This window comes from Doryrhamphus excisus, linkage group LG22, assembly GCF_037039965.1.
Source record: "Doryrhamphus excisus strain RoL-2023G ecotype Guam linkage group LG22, RoL_Dexc_Guam_v1.1, whole genome shotgun sequence".
Lineage (NCBI taxonomy): Eukaryota > Metazoa > Chordata > Actinopteri > Syngnathiformes > Syngnathidae > Doryrhamphus > Doryrhamphus excisus.
The window spans coordinates 8,917,857-8,935,212 of NC_136378.1; the positions used below are offsets into that span (position 1 = coordinate 8,917,857).

Genomic DNA, 17,356 nt, shown 5'->3' on the forward strand with positions numbered 1-17,356 from the left:
AGGAAAAAGAACAGAGTGGGCATCTGTGTGGGCTGTAATTAGCCTCACACACACACACACACACACACACACACACACTCGTACCCCAAGCTACGGAGGTGCCTTTTTGGTGGCCACAGACACATCTTAAATGCCGGGGTTTCACACGCAAATTAGCACAATTAGCGGCCTCATTAATTTGCTCCAAGCGAACTCATATTTTAGTCGCAGTAACGCTTCATTAAGACCCTGTTATCCGGGTGCCGGCTAATTAAAGGAACAGCGCTTATACAGTGGGACAGTATAATGTAAGTAACGTTTAGGCGGTTTAGGAAGTAGCAGTGTTTACTTGGAGGACGGTGCTTGTAATGCAGGAAGTAGTCGGGGCCCTCGGGGCGGTTGACGGTAGTTAGTGGTTCCATTTGGGTGACGTGGAAAAAAACAAAGCCGTTGTTCGAACCCTTGACCTGCACCACTGATCACAGGTGTCACCTCAGTGACACGTGGCTCATATACATTTTACCTGTCTATACGTTTGACCCCCATTTCCTTTTGAAATGGAAATACACTGAGAATAATGGCAGTTTATGTAAGTGGCATAAAACAATATTGCTTTCTTGGAAGAAGTTTGATTCAATTATTGATTCAATTATTGAACTATATGGACAAAAGTATAGAGACACACCATATCATGTATGTTTAGCTGATTATAGTGTGAAATAATCACTTCTGGGTGTATATGAGGCAGGTAAAAGAGACAAATTATTTATTTCTCACAAAATCTGCCATAAAAACAAATTTCTATCATAATAAGTAATATTTGCTATAAATTCTTCTAATCTATCAACACTAATCCCATTGAAAAGCTATGTTATTGTGATTATACCTTACATTGGTGCATCATTATCTATATACTTTATGTAAATCCAAGCGGAGGAAATAATCAGTGTGCTGCTGGGTATTATTATATTTTGTACGGGTATGTTTTGCTTCAGCTCCTGTATTGGATCTCATGTTCAAAATAAGTCAAATATCTATCAAATAACACCTGATTCCCTCTGCAAATGAGAAATCCTTCTTTATGTACTCCATTTTGCAATATTCCTCGCTCATTAGCGGCTCCATCTTTCAAAATTCCTAATTAATGTCAAGACAATGGAAGGTTTACATAGATGAGCCGTGTTGTATGTGTGAGTTGTCCTTCATGTCACACTGAGCTTCTTTCTCGTGGCGGCAAGCAACGCCATATGGCAGATATGGCTGTAAGGACGCAGTCCATCAAAAGAGAGAAGAAAGGCTCTCAGATACTTCAGCACCATGCAGGGACGCTGAGAGAGCTGTCACTGGTGGATTACTGCTTGACAATGTGTAATGGATGCTTAGGCCTTTGTTTGCAACAACATGTGTACATTTGTGACGCTCTTAAGTGGAAACTAAATATATCCATATTACATCTTTTGCTATAAGGGTAGTAGCATGCATTAACACACAACAAAAACATATCTTATATAAGTTTTGTTTGGTAGTGAAAGCTAATTGGTGAGGGTACTCTGATATTTTATATTATGTACCAAAAGGAATGTTTTTATATACAGTAAAGTCTCGTTATATCAATATTCTCGGGAGTTGGAAAAAATATCGATATAACCGGACTATCCATATATCCGATCCTGCGCCGAACTGCATTAAAAGTGGGCAATAATGCAGTCGACATTGTTCTATAGTATAGAACAATGCCAAACACATGCCTGCAACAGAAGAACCAACTGCGTTCATGGTTTCTCTCATGTGTATAGATTCTATACAGGCATGTGTTTGGCCAGCTATATGGGGCGGGTTGAGCATGACCTGTGAACCAGGAAGTGCGGGAATCGGTGTGTGTGCTGCGCTCTGGTGGTGGAAGTGTGAAAAATAAAGTTGACTGGAAGCAGCCGTTCGCCGTGTTCTTTTTTGGTATTGAAATCCTTAAGCAAAGATTGATTTAAGCTGCTTTTGTATCGATATAAGCAGACCAAATTGGCTGGCGGGAGATGAAAAGGGCATCGTAGTAACCGGATTATCATAATAACCGGGTATCGTACTAACGGAACTAATTATATCATAAAAGACTAGAAATTTGCCGGGAAATGAAAATAGTATCGTAATAAGTAGTAATTCATTATAACCGATATCGATATAACGAGACTTTACTGTATATGTATACAGTACTGTATACATATACTGTATACAATACTGTATATACACAAAGTTTTGTGTTGTTGTACAATTTTCAGCTTTTATTTCAGCAACATTATGTCATTATTTTTGCTATTTGCTATTTTTTCTGCAATGCACAGAAATACAATGATTATGGATGATTAGAGATGTCCGGTAATTATCGGTTCCGATAATTATCAGTATAGGAATAGACATAGACTTTCTTTATTGTCATTGCACAATAACACAGCAGTGAAATCACCAACGAAATGTCGTTGCCTGGTCCCCGTGTAATAATAAATAAATAATAAATAATAAATAATAAATAATAAATAATAAATAATAAATAATAAATAATAAATAATAAATAATAAATAATAAATAATAAATAATAAATAATAAATAATAAATAATAAATAATAAATAATAAATAAATAATAATAATAATAATAATAAATAATAATGTGGAGAATAAATAGATTACATCAAATATGAACAACAATGTAAAGCGTAAACGGTAATTTGTACAAATAATTTAAATAATTTAGAATAAATAACAATAATTTAAAGGGCAGGTATAGGATTTTTTTCCCAATCATGAATACCACAATTTAAAGAATTCTGTATACAACATATACAATATATATTGTAGTCATGTTGTACATAGTCATATGTACAACATATATATATATATATACATGTTCATTCCATCACAGGAGATATATCGATACCGGTATCGGAAATTGAGAGTTGGACAATATCAGCGTATCAGTTTTCAGCAAAAAAAAGCCAATATCAGACATCCCTAAGTATATTTCATATATATTTTCAGTCAACAAATTGACTCATTTAATGTGTAAAAACAAATATTACAAAAATACAGCAGTTTTTGGGAAGCTCAATTTTTTTGTTTTTTTTATGACTTTTTAAAATTAGGCACAGGAGGTGAAATAATAATAATAATAATGCATGACAATCACTGTAGCTGCCAATCACTGATGCATCTTAAAGCCCAACGATAACAATAATAATGATAATGCATACATAGTGATAATACAGTAATAAGGAAGTGGCATTGTGCAAGGCATTATTGGAAGCACACATTAAGGGCTTTAACTATTGTCCATCATTGCAGCACCAACTTTCAGTTCCGTTTTATAACACACCTCATACATAGAATGAATACATACGAGAAAAGGAGTGAGCTGTCTTATGATTATTATTATAATACAGTGTATTATCATAACAGTAGTTAATTTGGTCTCAAAAATGTTAAAAATAATATTTTTGAGCAACAATTTGTGGGAAAATAAACAAAAATACACCTGCAGTGTTTCAAAAAAGTCAGTTGAAAAAAAAAAATCCTATTTTTTCATTGTATTTTTCTTAAAATTAATGTTATGTGTAATAGAAAAAAAAGTTTTTAGAAATACAAATTAATAGAGCAGAAAATATGTATTTAAATACATATAAAAATGTATTTTTCTTAAAATTAATGTTAAAATCTCATCTAGTCTCATTCTGGTGGACAAGACTTGATACGCTCTTTGTACCGTAGAACCCATAGAAATATAATCTAAATTTGATTTTTTTAAATTATGATCTTTTTACATTAATTTGCGGGAAATTAATATTTACTTTGTGCATGATGTATTTCAATTCCAATATAATAAGCCTTAAAAATTACAGGGAATATTAAACATTTTCACTGTGTAATAGAAATAAAAAAGTTTTTAGAAATACAGATGTTATATTATATTAATGTATCCACTACTAAAAAAAAAATCTCTGTAGTTTCATTGGCTACCGCTAGATGGCGATAGCACAACACACTTTCCTCTGATCAGTCTATAATCTGAGATAACAAACATTATGCTTCCATATTGACATATTGCTGTTAAAACAATGCAATATGTGAAATTAGATCTTTAAATTTATTATAGTCATAAGGAGGGCAGACACCTCCACGGGTCTCTGCGATGGTCAGCAATCAGACTCCTATTAACTGGGGGGGGATAAAGATCTTATCATAAGAAGGCTGCACTTACATCTCTGGAGGGATTACTTCTCCAAAGATAGCGCAGAAGCCAAGACAACCTGTGATCATAACCCAAAATCTAAACCGGCTCTAATGTCCATCATAACATGAGGTGCGGGTGCTACACATGAAGGCATCACCGTACTCAAAAAATAAAATAGCAAAACATCTGGCAAGTGCCGTGCGGCCGTCAGCAGAGAGCAGCAACACTCTGCTCTCTGTTGTCTTTTCTGAGCCAACACTTTTCCCACTGACCTCTGTGACCTTGTGAATTAAATGTGCAACAGAAAGCGAGGGGGGTGCTTGTGAAGTCACAAATGGCGTTGAGTCATGACAGTCTGCTTTCAATAAGCAACGTGTGTGTGACCTTCACTGTCTTTTGTACTTTTGAAGTCAGTAAAATAGCACTTGTGTGATCTTCCTTGGACTCTCCACACTGAGCCTATTCAGAAAAATAAAATCAACCCATCACGATGGCGGTCATAAGGTTATTCCGACAAGATTATTTCATTTGACACATGGTGACAACCACAACCAACTTTAATTATAATCACGCAACTTGGTAATTTCCCACCAAAGATTGTTCATCAAGCTTCAGTATGGATTTTCTATGGTTGGTTAATGTAATTGGATTGGAAATCAGTGATGTTTCAGTCTGCACTCATGTCACATTTAACATCAGCAGGCGTGATATTTATATATTTCTGCTTTTTTTTTTTTTAGTCCAGGGTTTATTTCTCATTATTTGCAGCAACCGAGACCAACAAAACAAAACAAATACTATAAATAACCGTAATTACGAAAAGATTTTTTTTGCACCTGCTTCCTAACTACTGCCATGCTAACACTTCAGATTGGTGTGATCGCTCCCTTTAAGGCATCAACTATGATGAGATAAGAAGGTGTGATCCTGAAGGTGGGGTTGAGAATGACATTTTATAGGTCTTATAGACGTACACAGACGCCTTATTCCAACTGCTTTATGTAAACGAGCGCGGAAAGTTGAACCTTAATGTGGTACAATTTAGCGTTAAAAACTCAAACAAAACGGCATTCAAAGCAGGGGTCTGCAACACGCGGTTCCAGACTCCAATGCAGCACTTTTATTATTTGCTGTGGCTCCAGCTGGTTTATTCTGTGTATTCACAGCATCGATTCTAGTTAACTGGAACAAATCAATGTCTAACAACACTTTTTATTGCCAATGCTGATCCAAAAGCAGCAAAGACGGTTTAAGAAATTCCAAATTTCCAGATGTGAAAGGTGGCTGACCCCTCTTTTTTGTGATTCCACCCACCATAGAAGTGTACCAGTGTTGTGTACCTATAGCATTTTTTTAATGTGTGAGTGACGGGAAGAAAAGCTCTGCCTCTTGTGTATATATATAAAACAGTACACCCAAATATAAGATGACAACATGATGACAAAAATATAATCTTATTGATGCTAGCATGAATGGCTTGGAACGAAAACACAATCATTAATGACTAGCATGAAAATGACCATAAAAGCTTACTCACAAACTGTGCATTTTTACTACACCATGTCGACAAACAACCAGCGTAGTGAGTACTTTTACTTTATTTTAGTTTAGTTTACTAAAGTAAACTTAGTACTTCTCCCTCTGCATGAATGCCTTAGTAGAATTTGAGGAGTGTTTAGAATCGATCGACAGTATCGCTCAGCAATTGAAGTGTCGGCGGCGTTTGGGTGAGTAATTTTACTTTATTTTACTTTAGTTTAGTTTAGTCAAGACGTGTTGTTATGCTGCCGGTATCCATTCCAACAATACCTATAAAACGCCTCTCGGCCTCACTTAGTAAACTAAGTTTACTTAGTAAACTAAGTTTAGTTTAGTAAACTAAACTAAAATAAAGTAAAATTACTCAGCCAAACGCCGCCGACACTTAAATTGCTGACTGATACTGTCGATCGATCCTAAACACTGCTTAAATTTTACTAAGGCATTCATGCAGAGGAACAAGTACTAAGTTTAGTTTAGTAAACTAAAATAAAATAAAGTAAAACTACTCACGCAAACGCCACCGACACCTAAATTGCTGAGCGATACTGTCACCTAGAGCCGTTTTATAGGTATTTTTGGAATTGATACCGGCAGCATAACAACACGCATTGAGTATGCTGGTTGTTTGTCGACATGGTGTAGTAAAAATGCACAGTTTGTGAGTAAGCTTCTACGGTCATTTTCATGCTAGTGTAGTATTAACTGAACTAAAATAAAGTAAAATTACTCACCCAAACTCCGCCGACACTTAAATTGCTGAGCGATACTGTCGATCGATCCTAAACACTGCTCAAATTCTACTAAGGCATTCATGCAGAGGAACAAGTACTAAGTTTAGTTTAGTAAACTAAAATAAAGTAAAACTACTCACCCGAGCGATACTTTCACCTAGAGGCATTTTATAGGTATTTTTGGAATTGATACCGGCAGCATAACAACACGCCTTGAGTATGCTGGTTGTTTGTCGACATGGTGTAGTAAAAATGCACAGTTTGTGAGTAAGCTTCTATGGTCATTTTCATGCTAGTGTAGTATTAACTAAACTAAAATAAAGTAAAATTACTCAGCCAAACGCCGCCGACACTTAAATTGCTGAGCGATACTGTCGATCGATCCTAAACACTGCTCAAATTCTACTAAGGCATTCATGCAGACGAACAAGTACTAAGTTTAGTAAACTAAACTAAACTAAAATAAAGTAAAATTACTCACCCAAACGCTGCCGACACCTAAATTGCTGAGCGATACTGTCGATCGATCCTAAACACTGCTCAAATTCTACTAAGGCATTCATGCAGAGGAACAAGTACTAAGTTTAGTTTAGTAAACTAAACTAAAATAAAGTAAAACTACTCACCCAAACGCAGCTGACACCTAAATTGCTGAGCAATACTGTCACCTAGAGGCGTTTTATAGGTATTATTGGAATTGATACTGGCAGCATAACAACACGCATTGAGTATGCTGGTTGTTTGTCGACATGGTGTAGTAAAAATGCACAGTTTGTGAGTAAGCTTCTACGGTCATTTTCATGCTAGTGTAGTATTAACTAAACTAAAATAAAGTAAAATTACTCAGCCAAACTCCGCCGACACTTAAATTGCTGAGGGATACAGTCGATCGATCCTAAACACTGCTCAAATTCTACTAAGGCATTCATGCAGACGAACAAGTACTAAGTTTAGTAAACTAAACTAAACTAAAATAAAGTAAAACTACTCACCCAAACGCTGCCGACACCTAAATTGCTGAGCGATACTGTCAATCGATCCTAAACACTGCTCAAATTCTACTAAGGCATTCATGCAGAGGAACAAGTACTAAGTTTAGTTTAGTAAACTAAACTAAAATAAAGTAAAACTACTCACCCGAACGCAGCCGACACCTAAATTGCTGAACGATACTGTCACCTAGAGGCGTTTTATAGGTATTGTTGGAATTGATACCGGCAGTATAACAACACGCCTTGAGTATGCTGGTTGTTTGTCGACATGGTGTAGTAAAAATGCACAGTTTGTGAGTAAGCTTCTATGGTCATTTTCATTCTAGTGTTGTATTAACTAAACTAAAATAAAGTAAAATTACTCAGCCAAACTCCGCCGACACTTAAATTGCTGAGGGATACAGTCGATCGATCCTAAACACTGCTCAAATTCTACTAAGGCATTCATGCAGACGAACAAGTACTAAGTTTAGTAAACTAAACTAAACTAAAATAAAGTAAAACTACTCACCCAAACGCTGCCGACACCTAAATTGCTGAGCGATACTGTCGATCGATCCTAAACACTGCTCAAATTCTACTAAGGCATTCATGCAGAGGAAAAAGTACTGTTTAGTTTAGTAAACTAAACAAAAATAAAGTAAAACTACTCACCCAAACGTAGAGGCGTTTTATAGGTATTGTTGGAATTGATACCGGCAGCTTGAGTATGCTGGTTGTTTGTCGACATGGTGTAGTAAAAAAGTACAGACAGAGGTTCCACTTTAATCGTTAAGGTTGTTTCGCCGGGGATGGATACTTCAACAAGACAACGATCCTAAACACTGCTCAAATTCTACTAAAGCATTCATGCAGAGGAACAAGTACGTTCTGGAATGGCCATTTAGCTGAAATGGCTGATCCGAACAAGCAATGCTTTATAAAGGAAAATCTCCCCAAACTCTTTCATACAATGTGGCCCACGAGTCATAAAGTTCGCCCAGCCCTGATCTATAATATGAGCTAGAAGAAGTACCAACCTGTCCATCCCAGCAGCCCTCACCTTCATCACCCCGGACTTAAGAGAAGGTTAACATGTTGTCATATACAGATTTAACCCCAGGGCTTATACTGTACTCCCCAGCCCTTGGTAGTTAAACTATATGGAAATGTTAGCACCTTGTCCTTCATTGTGATCCTCAGTTTGCAAAGTGTAAGTGGGAGAGCCGGGGGGGAAGTAAAAAAAAAAAACTATATGAGTGCCTCTTGGCCAAAGGAGGAGCCAGCAGAGATGGATGAGATGGGTGAAGCATAGGTCAAGGTTGAGAGTGGAGGACACAAGGGAATAAGCTTTTCCTAACATTTAGAAAGCAGTAGGAGAATTCTGTCTGGCACTTTTTCACTTTTTATATGAAAAGAGTGGTGAAAAAACAATGTGCTTTTTAAACGGAGACCGAAATTTAATCATGATTTTATTATAAAACCACTAAGATCTAATTACAGTTTTAACTAGCTAGCAGCAAGGTAGATCATCATAATTGCTTTTTTCTCTTTTTTTTTTCAAAGAAGGCCACCACAGAAGAGTATACTGGCGATGGGGGAAACAATGTAATATAACCATAGAACCAGAAATATAACTTATTCCGACAGAGAAAATGACATACACAAATCGCCATTAGAAGAATGCTAACATGCTATTAGCCTAATAACATGAGTTAAGTGTACAAGGGCCTACATCTGAAAATGCTAAAAATACTAGTATAATTATGTTAGCATGCTAAAATTGGCATGTTAGCATGCTAACACATAGCATGATAGCGCTAAGTGTCTGCTTAAGTTTATTCCTGAAAAAAATGCTAGTATGCTCTTGTTAGCAGGCTACCAATGCTAACATGCTAACACCTAGCATGATATTGTGCTAATGTTAGCATGCTAACACCTAGCATGATAGTGCGAAGTGTTCATAAGCACCCGGAGAGCGCAAACTTATGCCGAGCAAACCCGTCCATACAATGGAAGGGTTTGAATGACTCAAAGAATGCTAACATGCTAACATTAGCCTAATAACATGTGTGTAAGTGTACAAGGGCATACATCTGAAAATGCTAAAAATGTTCGTATACTTATGTTAGCATGCTAAAATTGGCATGTTAGCATGCCAACACATAGCATGATAGCGCTAAGTGTCTGCTTAAGTTTATTCCTGAAAAAAATGCTAGTATGCTCATGTTAGCAGGCTAGCAATGCTAACATGCTAACGCCTAGCATGATAGCCTGCGAATGTTAGCATGCTAACACCTAGCATGATAGTGCTAAGTGTCTGCTTAAGTTTATTCCTGAAAAAAATGCTAGTATGCTCATGTTAGCAGGCTAGCAATGCTAACATGCTAACACCTAGCATGATAGCGTGCTAATGTTAACATGCTAACACCTAGCATGATAGTGCGAAATGTTCATAAGTGGCTATAAAAATGGCTAAAAATGCTACTATACGAATATTGACATGCTAGTAATGCTAACATGCTAATGTTAGTGCTAAGTATTTGCTATATATATGTGTCTACCCATGAATATACCCACGGATCTGTATGCTGAGAATTGATTGCAGTACACGCTGATGAAGTAAGCACAAAAGTGTTATTTGAAGTTATTACTGTATAGTGCTACTGTTGTAGCTTTACTATACAGTGGTTAACTTATTTTTACACTTGTTTGACTTTCCGCTTTTGACTTTTGTTATCTTTGTGTCCGCCCTGTTTGTGGTTGCAACTGTCTTTCGCCAGCCTGATGAAGAGTTTCTCCGAGTGGGCTCACATTCTCCTCTTACTACTGATATAAATCCTGGAATAGACATGAAGTGTGCTCACATAACCCCCGGAGTATACATTACACAAGCGCCCATGAGTCAGTCAGTATGTCTGCTTGGCCCACTTCATAGTCTACCACATATCTTATGTGAAGATTTCATTAAAGTTTCAACCGGTTTTGCTTATTTAGCTCATATTTTATGTGCCTCACGTTTTTTACATCCTCACACTGAGCACTAACATGCTGTACATCCAGTTAATATAAGACGTGTGTAGCCTAAAGTACATGTGCACAATTCCACGCCCTTGTAGAGATCACGTATGACACAGTAAAAGCGAGTCTTACACATGTTGGCTTTAGTGGATTAATACATCAAACTCTTCTTTGGCTGTGCTGAATCAAAAACATTCATCATCCACTCAACACGCTTTTTGTCTTCATACTAAGTGGCAACCCAGCATTTACTTCTTTTGTAATTTGAAGGGCAGCATGTGGTTATACCACATCTGGCACAACATTGTGGGTTTGAATGTCAACTTTGCATGTTTTCCCCCTTAATAGACCCAAAACACTCATGCTGAAATTATCTATGGGGGTGGCTGGGAGTGGGAATGGTTGTTCTTGGTTTTAGCCTCCAGCTCACCTTTGACCCAAAACTATTTCCCTTATTTTCAAATTATACAGATCCAGGAATTTTTTTTCCAAGAATTCTTCTATTCCGTAGTCAAACTCTCTGCACGATAAAACCTTTATTCAAATATTTTCACATTCTCAACCTCTTGAAGACAATTGTCGTGAAATCACACAAACATCCTTTGGTCTGAATGCATTTAATTAGCATAATTAGCATTATGACAGTTACTGAAATGGACACTAACCTGATACATTTTTCCCATTAGAACTAATATGAATCCAATTAATCCATTCCAGAAAACCAAAAATGTTAATACAAAACCCAATTTTATACGTTTACATGCAGAGGACAATGTAAAATGCATATAAATGATCTGACACATTTGTAGGTTAAATAAAAGTCAAATAAAGTAAAGAAACAAAAAAATGTTTTTTTTTTAATTTTTTATTCTGTTTCATTATGTTTTAAAAATTAAATCAGTTCTGGTGGTACGAGGTCGGTCGGTTGATTTTAGTTTCAATGCAGATCCAGTAGCTCTGAAGTTGGTAACCCATAATAAGATCGTATATCGAGCTGGTACGGGATCATGTCTACCAAGATTGACGTGCAAACGGAACACTCGTTTGTTTTGATAAATGTTTCCACAATGAAAGCGCAATGCTCACCAAAAACAAACGAAAAACAATGTTATTACAGTAAAGTCTCGTTATATCGATATTCTCGGGAGTCGGAAAAAATACCGATATAACCGGACTATCCATATATCCGATCCTGCGCCGAACTGCATTAAAAGTGGGCGGATCTTTGATATGGCATGTAATTTTCTCCTTGAGTTCATGGATTGCGTATCTAGCATGCTTTTGTACTACAATACTACATTTTGTACTACAGTAAATAAAAATAAACTTACACTGTAGTGATTACCGGTTACCGGGACATAATTCACACCGGAACTATCGATAGGGAAGGTGTTGCCACCCGGAGGGGTAGGCGCGAGGGACGGGTGTTTTCCGCTGTGTGTGCTGCACTCTGGTGGTGGAAGTGTGAAAAGTAAAGTTGACTGGAAGCAGCCGTTCGCCGTGTTCTTTTTTGGTATTGAAATCCTTAAGCAAAGATTGATTTAAGCTGCTTTTGTATCGATATAAGCAGACCAAATTGGCTGGCGGGAGATGAAAAGGGCATCGTAGTAACCGGATTATCATAATAACCGTGTATCGTACTAACGGAGCTAATTATATCATAAAAGACTAGAAATTTGCCGGGAAATGAAAATAGTATCGTAATAAGTAGTAATTCGTTTTAACCGATATCGATATAACGAGACTTTACTGTATATGAAAAAAAATGGCATTATACAGATACACTTTTTGGTTACTTCACCTTCATTGAAGACGTGATTCTTGACATGACTGTTCCCAAAGATTATATGAGATCAACACCTTCTATGAATTATTCCTTGACATTGCCTGGCAATGACAATCTGTGTTTCACTTATTTCGCTTCAGCTGTATAATCGACAACAAATGACTTCACTGTATATTGGCGCACCACCTAAAAACGCGTAAACACTATCATAACCCTATTCCCTAACAACATTCCCTTGATTCCTTAGCGTCTGCTGTTCAAAGCTGGTGAAGTCTTCTGCTCTGGTTAGTTATGTGGCCATTCAGGATTTGAACGCACCCAGTGGGAGTCTGAACAAAGGCCCGCCATCATAGTTAATACTCCGCCTCTTCTTCGATATGAAAAGAGGCATTTGGAAAACCGCAGGGAGCTGTGATAACGACGGATAGGACTGATTTTTTTTTTCCTCTCTCTTGCGTCCTTCTTGTTCCTCCTTTGCCTCGTTCGGTGTCTGTTACTTCTGCTCTATTCCTCTGCACTGTCTGCTCGCGCGGTAATGGCTGTCCCCGACACCTCTGTTCAGTCAGCCAAATGTCACAAAGCAGAAACTGAAATATCAACTTGGCACTCAATATGACGGAGAAAAGACGGGGGAGGTGCCGCCGTCTTGTCCTCGGGGGAAGCTATGCGAGTGTAATTATCTCCATGCCAACCTGCAGAGAAAAAGGCACATTAATTGATTATCATATTGTTTTGTCTGATGTTTTTCAAGCCTTGCTTCCTTCTAATATGACTACCATGTGGATAGCATAATAATCACATTCAACATGAAATGTTTTGTTTTGGCTCACATTTTTCACAAACTGAACTGCTAGACATGCTAGGTTAATTGGCGACTACAAATTGTCCATAGGTATGAATGTGAGTGTGAATGGTTGTTTGTCTATATGTGCCCTACGTAATGTTGAGTTGCTGTGTGATGAATTTAGTGTTGTTGTCAGTAATATGACACCATGAGTCAGACGATTATGTTGTTACATGTCCAGGGTGTACCCCGCCTCATGCCTGAAGACAGCTGGGATAGGCTCCAGCACCTCTGTGACCCTCATCAGGATAAGCGGTAGATTCATTAATTTTCTACCGCTTTTCCTCACAAGGGTCGCGGGGGTGCTGGAGTCTATCCCAGCTGTCTTCAGGCGAGAGGCGGGGTACACCCTGGACTGGTGGCCAGCCAATCACAGGGCACATATAGACAAACAACCATTCACACTCACATTCATACCTATGGACAATTTGGAGTCGCTAATTAACCTAGCATGTTTTTAGAATGTGGGAGGAAACCGGAGTCTACTGAGTTTAAGTGAGCAAAATTATTTTGAAAATAATCAGTGTAAGGCGGCATGGCAGTCTAGTGGTTAGCGCGCAGACATCACAGGTAGGAGACCAGGGTTCAAATCCACCCTCGTTTGCATGTTCTCCCCGTGCATGCGTGGGTTTTCTCCGGGTACTCCGGTTTCCTCCCACATTCCAAAAACATGCTAGGTTAATTGGCGACTCCAAATTGTCCATAGGTATGAATGTGAGTGTGAATGGTTGTTTGTCTATATGTGCCCTACATAATGTTGAGTTGCTGTGTGATGAATTTAGTGTTGTTGTCAGTAATATGACACCATGAGTCAGACGATTATGTTGTTACATGTCCAGGGTGTACCCCGCCTCACGCTTGAAGACAGCTGGGATAGGCTCCAGCACCCCTGTGACCCTCATCAGGATAAGCGGTAGAAAATGAATGAATAAATGTTGGGTTTTTAAAACTTGTATTGGTATGCGTTTGTATATTTCTGGGGTACAGTTACGTAATGTTGACTTGCTGTGTGATGAATTTAGTGTTCTTGTCAGTAATATGACACCATGAGTCAGACGAGTATGTTTTCACGAACTGAACCGCTTGATGTTTACATGTGCTTCTCAGTCTGCAAATGGGTGTACCAAATTTAGTGGCGATTCGGCTAAATAACCTAACGTTACTGCGTGTGTTTTCTCAAGTGTATTGATCTGTGTGAGAAATTTCAAGTCAACTTATGGAGTATATTTGCAGACAACGTTTGTTTATTTGGTATTCGTACAAATGAGCTGGCAAATAGGACGTGTTTTGAAAATGCCTTACTCACCAAATGTTATCAATATCTACCAAAAAAAAATAATTTATTATTCATTTATAACCGACTAGAACGCGGCGGCTCGAGGAGGCGGTCAGCATTGGCCTTTTTAGTGTTTGTGTGTGTAACCCACAGTCTTTTAAAGGTCTATTTAGTTTAGCTCACAAGCCCAAATCAGTTCAGTAAAATCAATTTCACAGACATAAATGAAAGATGACTATTGCGGGTTTTATTGACCAAAATAAAAGTTGCAAGCAAAGCAACACAACACATAGACTAAGCATAGCTCACTATAAGTTACATTAACAAGCAGGTATTATGACAAACACATTATGATCAATACAAACAAAGACCATACAACCTGGCATTTAAGAAACATGTAAACCTGTCTATAAGATGACCCCTGGTCAATACTGAGAGAAGTCATTATTGACAGCGTTATGCAAGTTATTAACAAATCTTTTCCCCCTCCACAACTTCTTCATTAGAGGAACCAATTTACTCTGACCTTTAAATATGCACTATGTAACTGCACACTGTGGAAAGAGACATTAATAGATGTGCAAAAAAAAAAAAAACTTTTACCAGCCCCTTCTAGCTAGAACTAAATAGAAGAGAATAATAGAAAAACTCCATGGCACCATGTCAGCTGCAGTCTTTGTCGCGCTCACTGCTGTGGTTATCATCCTATATTATATTTTTAAATGTGCTTTTACTGTCACTTTTATAGGCTGAATGACTGCAAGACTATTGTCCTGGGATAGTGATTTAAAAAGTTGAAAAAAAACTAAAAAAGGAGAGGTCAGGAAAATCAGCATCAATACTGTCTGTTTAGGAAACTGTTTGTATGAGTGATTAATTTATTCTAACTAATTAATTTAGTAATTAATTTATTCATTCATTCATTTTCTACCGCTTTTCCTCACGAGGGTCGCAGGGGTTGCTGGAGTCTATCCCAGCTGTCTTCAGGCGAGAGGCGGGGTACACCCTGGACTGGTCGCCAGCCAATCACAGGGCACATATAGACAAACAACCATTCACACTCACATTCATACCTATGGACAATTTGGAGTCGCTAATTAACCTAGCATGTTTTTGGAATGTGGGAGGAAATCGGAGTCTACTGAATTTAAGTGAGCAAAATTATTTTTGTGCTAGTCTGGTGGTTAGCGCACAGACCTCACAGCTGGGAGACGAGGGTTCAATTCCACCCTCGGCCGTCTCTGTGTGGAGTTTGCATGTTCTCCCCGTGCATGCGTGAGTTTTCTTCGGGTACTCCGGTTTCCTCCCACATTCCAAAAACAAGGTTGTTTGTCTATATGTGCCCACATAATGTTGAGTCACTGTGTGATGAATTTAGTATTGTTGTCAGTAATATGACACCATGAGTCAGACGATTATGTTGTTACATGTACAAGGTGTACCCTGCCTCACGCCTGAAGACAGCTGGGATAGGCTCCAGCACGCACCCAGAAATATTTTTTTATTCTTTGAGCACAGCATCAGTTTCATCCTTCTTAAACCGCAGTCTACTGAGTTTAAGTGAGCAAAATTATTTTGAAAATAATCAGTGTAAGGCGGCACGGCAGTCTAGTGGTTAGCGCGCATACATCACAGGTAGGAGACCGGGGTTCAATTCCGCCCTCGTTTGCATGTTCTCCCCGTGCATGCGTGGGTTTTCTCCGGGTACTCCGGTTTCCTCCCACATTCCAAAAACATGCTAGGTTAATTCAACTCCAAATTGTCCGTAGGTATGAATGTGAGTGTGAATGGTTGTTTGTCTATATGTGCCCTGCATAATGTTGAGTTGCTGTGTGATGAATTTAGTGTTGTCAGTAATATGACACCATGAGTCAGACGATTATGTTGTTACATGTCCGGGGTGTACCCTGCCTCACGCCTGAAAACAGCTGGGATAGGCTCCAGCACCCCTGTGACCCTCATCAAGATAAGCGGTAGAAAATGAATGAATACATTTTGGGTTTTTTAAACTTGTATTGGTATGCGTTTGTATATTTCTGGGGTATAGTTACATAATGTTGAGTAGCTGTGTGATGAATTTAGTGTTCTTGTCAGTAATATGACACCATGAGTCAGACGATTATGTTGTTACATGTCCGGGGTGTACCCCGCCTCACGCCTGAAGACAGCTGGGATAGGCTCCAGCACTGCCCGCGACCCTCGTGAGGAAAAGCGGTAGAAATGAATGAATAATCAGTGTAAAAACAACAACTATATTTTTTGAGCACAGTGTCAGTTTCATCCTTCTTAAAGCTTCTTTGGATCTGTGCATTTTCTACCAGTGTTCCAAATTCTGAGAATGTCTGCTTTTGAACATGATGGAAATTTTTCAGATTTTCTGGTAAAAAAAAATAAAAATAAAAATAATGCACAAAGCCTTTTTGGAATTACAACACGTGTAATGATAAGAATAAAAAGTGACTGTGAGCCACATGGAAGTTTGTTTATTCTGACCCCCATCAGAGGCTTGGTCCACCGCAATACCCTCTCCATACTAATTATGGTCAAGTTGTTTGTTGTAGAGCAGCTCTTTCTCTTGTTTACTAATGAACACCATGTGTGTTGCTGCTGTAGCTTTGATTAGAATGGATTAGCTGACCTTTAGTCGCCCCTAAGTGCATCCATGAAGAGAGACCTTAAATGCTCATCTGTTCTACTTTTCCGACAGCGACTCCGCTCACACATCCAGCGTGTTTTGTTGGCCGCTGTAGCTTGTGACACCATGCTGAGATCCATCTGTGGAAGAGTGAGCCAAAGAGGACTGAGGCTCTTTCAAGTGCACCTTGGTGGGATACCTGAAGGGGGGTGAGTGTGACCTCTGGGGTCCTTCAATCCATGCACTATTGTTTTGTTGGGCTAATTAAGAAGCGGTGCTCAGGCTGATTGGTTTCCAGTGTGTAATTACTAAACCTTCTGTTGAGTGGGCTTTCCATCTGAGTGCCAGCCTCTG

At 38.3% G+C, this 17,356-nt stretch overlaps 1 long non-coding RNA gene across 1 annotated transcript in view; it reads left to right on the forward strand.

The window, feature by feature from the left end:
- LOC144894631 (uncharacterized) overlaps positions 1 to 17,137 on the forward strand; it is a 30,784-nt gene extending 13,647 nt beyond the window's left edge. Inside the window, exon 3 of the long non-coding RNA XR_013625281.1 lies at positions 17,075 to 17,137. This is a non-coding gene — a long non-coding RNA (uncharacterized LOC144894631). The remainder of the gene's footprint in view (positions 1 to 17,074) is intronic.
- Positions 17,138 to 17,356: the final 219 nt, after the last annotated feature.